Here is a 6,880-nt window from a genome sequence, read left to right on the forward strand (position 1 = left end):
CTCCCAGGCCAAGAATTTACCACTCTCCTCTCTGAATCAGAGGCCTCTGCACGGCTGGAGCCTGGGACTACCTTCGGCTTCTCCTCATCGGGGACAAGGCAGCCGCCGAAGGTCGAGGTAGGCTGGGATGGAGTGAGCTTCTGGATTTCTCTCTCTGCACTGATGTTTTCAGCAGACGTGAAGGTGTATCGGTGCATTGGGAACGGCATAAACTGGCGGCATGTCTTGGCCCCACCACTTCTAAGCAGTTGACCTTGGGCCAATGACTTAGCATCCCTGAGCTTCAATGGCTTCCTCTGTTCAAAGGGGGTGATACTACCTCCCACGCAGGTTATAATCAGTGACGTGCAGGTAAATCCTATATAATAAAAGCCTAATGTGCAAATTGTCCCCTCGGGTGGTCATTAAACCAGGAGCTCGACCACTCGCTATGACGTGTGCTGACCATGGGGTGGGGGTGCAGAACATGGTGGGTGTCGGCGACGCGGCCGCTGGCACTGGGCAGCAATGGAGGCCCTGCCGGCCTGATGGGCCCCGATGAGAGCGGGATGGTGGAGCAGGTGAGCGGGCAGTATTAGGTCAAGGCAGGTGCGAGCAGGGTCCTGATCTCCCTGCTGATTGCCCTGAGACAGGGACCAGCATTGGTGGCGGGGGCAGGGACACCGCCTGGCTCCCAAGCACTGAGGGAACGGAGGGGGTGGGGAGAGGGCACAGCCCCAATCAATCGACCTGGGATAAGATGGGGGACTGGGGGTAGGTGGCTGTGACCAACCTCCCGCAGCACCCGGGTGGGGGGCTGCAACCTCTCGCCGGCTACCTGGGGGTGGGGGTGACAGGGACGGAAGTGCGGTGAGAATGCGGGGTGTCCGCCGAGCTCGCTCTCACTCCCCCTACTACCCTCCCCCGGGACGGATGCCAGGGCTCGCGCACCACACCGGGGAAGCCCTCGCGCTCAGGTGCCAGGCGCCCGCGAGGAGCCCGCCCCACACCCGCACGGCCTCTACTGGGTGAGCCAGGCCGCAGCGCTGGACCACAGGGGCCGGTCAGTCATGCTCCCTGTGGGTTCGAACAGGAGCCGGTCTGCGAGGCCGACCAGGAGAGAGCATGCTGCTCACCTGACTTCCGTGTGGCACCGTTGGGCAGCCCAGAGGCCCACACTGTGCCCCGGCCCACGGCGTCTGGCTGCACTCACCACATCTCCACGTGGGACTGGGACTCCGTGACTCAGGCAGAGGGGGGCACATGGGAACCTGGGGGCCCAGGTGCTGCCCAAGGCCCAGAGGTCAACTGGGACCTGCCCTTCCATGCCAGATGCTCACACTTCTATCACTGGCCAGGCCTAGGGACTGCACCAGTGAACGAATTTCGTGCACCAGGCCTCTAGCGTTTAATTATTGGCTTTCTGGAGGAAAGCCCTGATTTGTAGCATTTGCCAGTTACCATGGTGTAAATACTCCTGCCATGGCCAATTTCAAGCTACTGATGTGAGGTCACTGAACAGAGTTGGGAAGAGATTTGCAATAGCACATACCATTGTATAGTATCTTTACCAGACAGACGTAACAGCCGCCAATCATCTCAAGAGCATAGGTAATAGGAAAATGTAGACAACTGATTAAGAAGTGAGGGGGTTTGAGTACTTATTTTCTTTGTTTTGAATAGAATTTATTTAATTGTAAGTTTATATAATTCTTTTTTTTTTTAATATATTTTATTGATTTTTTTACAGAGAGGAAGAGAGAGGGATAGAGAGTTAGAAACATCGATGAGAGAGAAACATCGATCAGCTGCCTCTTGCACACCCCCTACTGAGGATGTGCCCGCAACCAAGGTACATGCCCTTGACCGGAATCGAACCTGGGACCCTTGAGTCCGCAGGCCGACGCTCTATCCACTGAGCCAAACCGGTTTCGGCTATATAATTCTTTAAAAAAAAAAATAAGAGCGGTGTCTCCTGTTCTCTCAAAACCTATCCTTGGGGGACATAGGGGCCCAAAGTTGAAGTGGAGGGGAAAGTCTGCAGGTAACTGAAGTACAGTATAGCTTACTGGGAAGTGTAGGGCCCAGATTGTGAAGTCAAACAGGCTTGCGTTCAAACCCCACTTCCCCAGATGGATTAGCTTGGTCAAGTAGCTCACCCTCTCTATAAAATAATCCTCTTGCATAAAATAATTGTTTTCTGCTCATCCATAAAATAATCCTCTTCTCTCCGGGTTATTGCCAGGTCTAATGAGGTAACATGGGAAAAGCTTTTAGCACAGCGCCTGGCACATAGTAACAGCTCAGTAAATGGTAGATGCTCTCGATGTTAATGTGATAATTGCGCTAACGGAGACGTGTGACTGTCACGTGGGGAGCCTGGCACAGGAGCATATGAAGGAGCTGGGTTCAAACCAGGCCTGAGGGAGCAGGCGGGGGCTGCAGCGTGAGCTGGAAAATGGAGACGGGGTGCCTTGGGCAGATAAGCAGCCCCACTCTTTAAAAAAGAACCCCAAAGAGGAACTTTGAGCCTGCCCCTCGCGTAGGATGTAGGCTCCTCGCTCTGGTGTGGGAACAAGGGCCAGGCGAGCGAATCAATGAGCTTAAAAAGCAAAAGCAGGTAGCCCAGTCTGCGTGGCTCAGTGGCTGAGAGCGAACTATGAACAAGGAGATCACAGTTTGACTCCAGGTCAGGCCAGGTGCCTGGGTTGTGGGCTTGCTTCCCAGTAGGGGGCATGCAAGAGGCAGCTGATCAAGGATTCTCTCTCATTAATGTTTCTGTCTCTCTCTCCCTCTCCCTTCCCTCTCTGACATCAATAAAAATATATATTAAAAAAAATAAAAGCAGGTAAACTGAAGTGAGGCACTGTCTGCCCTCTTTGCCCGACGGGCAGCAAGTGTGGGGCCTGGACGTGCAGAACTGTAGACTCCCAGGGTGGCAGCAAGCAGAACCCCAGCATGACAGAGGACCGGGCCAGAGCTGAGCTTTAGAAATGGGGGGCGGGGGGAGGGCAGCTTGGATAAGGAACAGATTCTGGTGCTCAACCCGACCTGCCCTTATCACCAGAGGCCACGCTGGATGACAGGCAGTGCAGGACGTGGGAGGTGACCAGCTCATGTCCTCAGATCCGAATCTGGGGGAGCCTGGGCTCTGTCCCCAGGGCCCCTCCCCAAGGAGCCCCGCCCGGCGGTGCCTGTAGGGACACAGTGCAGACAGGAGACGAGGCGGGCAAGCGTGGCTTCCTGCAAAGGCTGGGAAGATTCCCAAACAGCTGTGTTCCCCGAAGCCTCACCTCCCTGCCTCCCCTGTCCCGTCGGAGCCTGCGCTTTTGCTAAACAAGAAATTCCCACTTGTTGTTAACTTTGAAGATACAGGCAATTGGCTCCCCTCGGGTCCTCGCAGGCCCACCAGGACAGCCGGACCTGGCCGATGGCCTCTTGTGGGGCGGACGGGGGGGGGGGGGGGGGGGGGGGTGAGGGGGAGAGGAGTGCAGGAAGGAGCCCGGGGCACACAGCTTAGGTTAGGGGCGGCCGTGTTTGAAGTTATGCGGCTGCACTGCCCCCCAGCCTAGCACAGCCCATGAGCCCATGCAGGTAAGGTGTGCTCCCTCGATCCTCGGGCCACCTTGCAGGCTGTTGGCATCCGCCTGTGACCTGAGCTCAGAGAGGCTTGAAGAGGGGCAGCCTGACTGGTCCACAGCCATCAGTTCCGGGGCCGACCCGGCTGCCATGCCCAGGGCCCTCCTTTCCCTTTTCCCGGAGCCTTCTCATCTCAGATCGCAAGATCTCCCACTTCCCGGTCCTGGTCCTTCCCAGCAGGAGGTGTGGGGGGGGGGAGCAGGGGGAAGATCCCCAGGAGGGGGAGGGCAGACAGGTGGGTTATCTCCATCTGGTCTTCATTCTGCAGAGAATGAGGAAGAGCCTGGCTGTGTGAGTGTGTGAGTGTGTGAGTCAGTGTGTGAGTGTGACTGGGTGTGTGTGTGGGGGGGGGGGCAGGTGTTTATGCATATGTGACTGTGTGTGAGCATGAGTGTGACTGGGTGTCCGTGTCCGTGTGTGTGTGTGTGTGTGTGTGTGTGTCCAGGTGTTTATATACATGTGACTGTGTGTGAGCATGAGTGTGTATGTGAGTGTGTCTATGTATGTGAGTTGGGGGGGGGAGGTTAATGGAGGGGGGCAGGGAAGGGAGAGGGGTGGGAGCGCACATTCCTTGGAGGTTGGGCCAGGGCTGGGGGAGGCAACCTCCCCTCCCCCTCCTCCCTGTCCTCCCACCTCCTGTCCTCCCCTCCCCTCTCCCCCCTTCCCCTCTCCTCACCCCTTGCCCCAGGATCCTTTAGGCAGCCGGGACAAATGAGAGGAGGGAAGCTAGGCAGGCGCGTCACAGGGGGGTCAGCGGGGGCTAAGCAGGTCAGGGCCCTGTCCCTGCCTCCCGGGTTCCTGAGCGCTGGGGATTACAGCGGGGCTTCTGCTGTTTAATCAGCTGGTAGCAATTTAACCATTACACCCCAGCGAGAGAATCCGAGACATTTCCTACAGGAGGGGAAAGAGAAGACTAAGATGGGAGGAATGCAAAGGGGGGAGGGGGCGGTGGAGACACAAAACAGCTTTATTAAAAAGAAAGGGGGGAGGAACATGAGCTGTAATGTTTTCAGTTGGAAATGAAGCTCCCTGGGCCGGTGGGGAAGCAGCCCCCTGGGATGCTTGGGAGAGGGACGCTGGGGGAGGTGGGTGCCGACGGGGGCAGGGGGGGGGGCGGGCATCAGAGGAGCTTGGCTGTGGGATGTGGGAAGTTTTGTCTCCTGAAATGAGGGGCAGTCTGGAGACCCAGCGGTGGCCCTGCCCCTGCAGGCTGTGCTGGATGTGACACTCCGCCCCTCCTCCCACCCTCCCCCCAAAACTTGAAAGAGCGGGAGTTCAGCGAGGATGCACCGGCTTGTTCGCAGCCCTGTTTTAGCTCCAAGTGCTTGGAAACGGGAGTTTCTTTATCAAATGCGTTTTCATTGTTTTTTTTCTTTTTTAAAAACACCTTCCCCAGCCCCCTCCCTTTGCTCTGTGTCCCTGCGAGGGTCCGGGGAGAAAGCGAGGCTGGCATTGGGCATGGGAAGGGGCTGGGGTCCTGGGTTTGAAGTCCAGGGCTGTCCTTGGCTGGCGGAGTTAACTGGGGGCGAGTTGCTAAGCCTCTCTGAGCTCGGGTCTTCATCCTGATTTTCAGGGGCTGGCACTCTTTCCGCAAAGGGTCTGATCGTCGATATCCATGCGGTCTCGTTGGCCACTATTCAATTTTGTTGCTGCGGCATAAAAGCAGCCACGGTCACATGAGTGTGGCTGTGTCCAATACAACTCTATCGGCAAACACAGGCGGCCGGTCAGAGAGCTGGAGAGAGCTTACCCATGACCTTGGAAATAGGTGACGGTGCCCACTCCCTGGGGCTGCAGTGCGAATTCAACTCAGAGGTGTGTGGCCGCACACGGCCAGGGTCCGAAACACTGGCTGATTGTCACCCAGGTGGGGTGAGTGAGACAGCTGAGACCTCTGACCAACAGACTTTCCGCCAACTTCCCATCACTTTGTGTCAGGCGCTGGGCAGATGCAACGATGAAGCAGGCAAATAAGCTACTAATGGAAATCTATGGGACAAGGACCTGGACGCTGAGGAGCTGGGCTTTGCAGGGTGAATAGGAGTTTTCATAGAGAACACCACCAGGCGGGTAAAGGGAAAGAAATGACATTTCTGCTGAGGGGAACAGCATGTGCATAGACACAAAGGCAGGAGGGCCCAGGGTGGCTGTGGGATGGAGTGTGGGAGAGAAAGGGGGAGCAGAAAGGCCAGGCCTCTCCCCGTACCCTACCTTGGGTCAGGAACAGATAAGGCTGTTCCAGGCTGGAGGCGCTGTTCAAAGCCCAGCACCTCAGCTCGGTCCCCTGACCATTTGTTCCCAGCGCCTCACCACCCCAGGTGCCTCCATTCCTGGGTATGAGGTAAACAGCCCAGACACTGAGGCCGCACCGCTGGGGTCTCACAGGCCCCATCAAACATTGGCCTGCTGTGTGGTCTTTGGTAAATGTCTTCACCTCTCTGAGTCCCCAGGACCTTGTCTGCACAATGCGGGCCACAATCCCAACTACCCAGCAAGTGTCCTGTGGGGGATCAGCGGGGATGGTGGCGCACTTAATAAACAGAAGTTATCATTATAATAATTACCATTATTATTATTATTATTATTATTATTATTATACCCTCCTGCTCCTCAGCTCCCCCTGCAAAGGGTCTCAAGGGGCTACGGGGAGGTCTGGGTGGTGGCCCCAGGCCTTCACTCTGCCGCAGGCGTGAGCACTTCTAAAGCACCCCTGAGCCTCCCTGGTTGCTGGGTTGGGGAACAGGGAGCCTGCGTGCCAGGCCTAGAACACCAGCGCTTCCTGTCCCTTACACAGGGGTCCTCAAACTTTTTAAACGGGGGGCCAGTTCACTGTCCCTCAGACGGTTGGAGGGCCGGACTATAGTTTAAAAAAAACAACAACTATGAACAAATTCCTATGCACACTGCACATATCTTATTTTGAAGTAAAAAAACAAAACGGCAAAAACACCCGCATGTGGCCCGCGGGCCGTAGTTTGAGGACGCCTGCCCTTACAGCAGCCTTTCGCAAGATACGCTTTAGCAGCCCATTATCCAGATGAGGAAACTGAGGTGTAGTGAGGGTTTAAGGGACTTCCTCACATTCAAAGGACTATTATGGTACTGGCGGAGCTGAGGTTTGAAACTAAAGAGGGCTTTCCAAGCCCCAGGCTCTATAGAGTACCCCCCCCCCCGCCCCCCATCTCCTAAGAACCAGCCTAGCCAAGTATCAACCCCACCTTCTCGGTGGGGTGACCAACCATCCTATCCCGCTTTATTCTGA

This window comes from Eptesicus fuscus, chromosome 23 (genome assembly GCF_027574615.1).
Source record: "Eptesicus fuscus isolate TK198812 chromosome 23, DD_ASM_mEF_20220401, whole genome shotgun sequence".
Classification (NCBI taxonomy): Eukaryota; Metazoa; Chordata; class Mammalia; order Chiroptera; family Vespertilionidae; genus Eptesicus; species Eptesicus fuscus.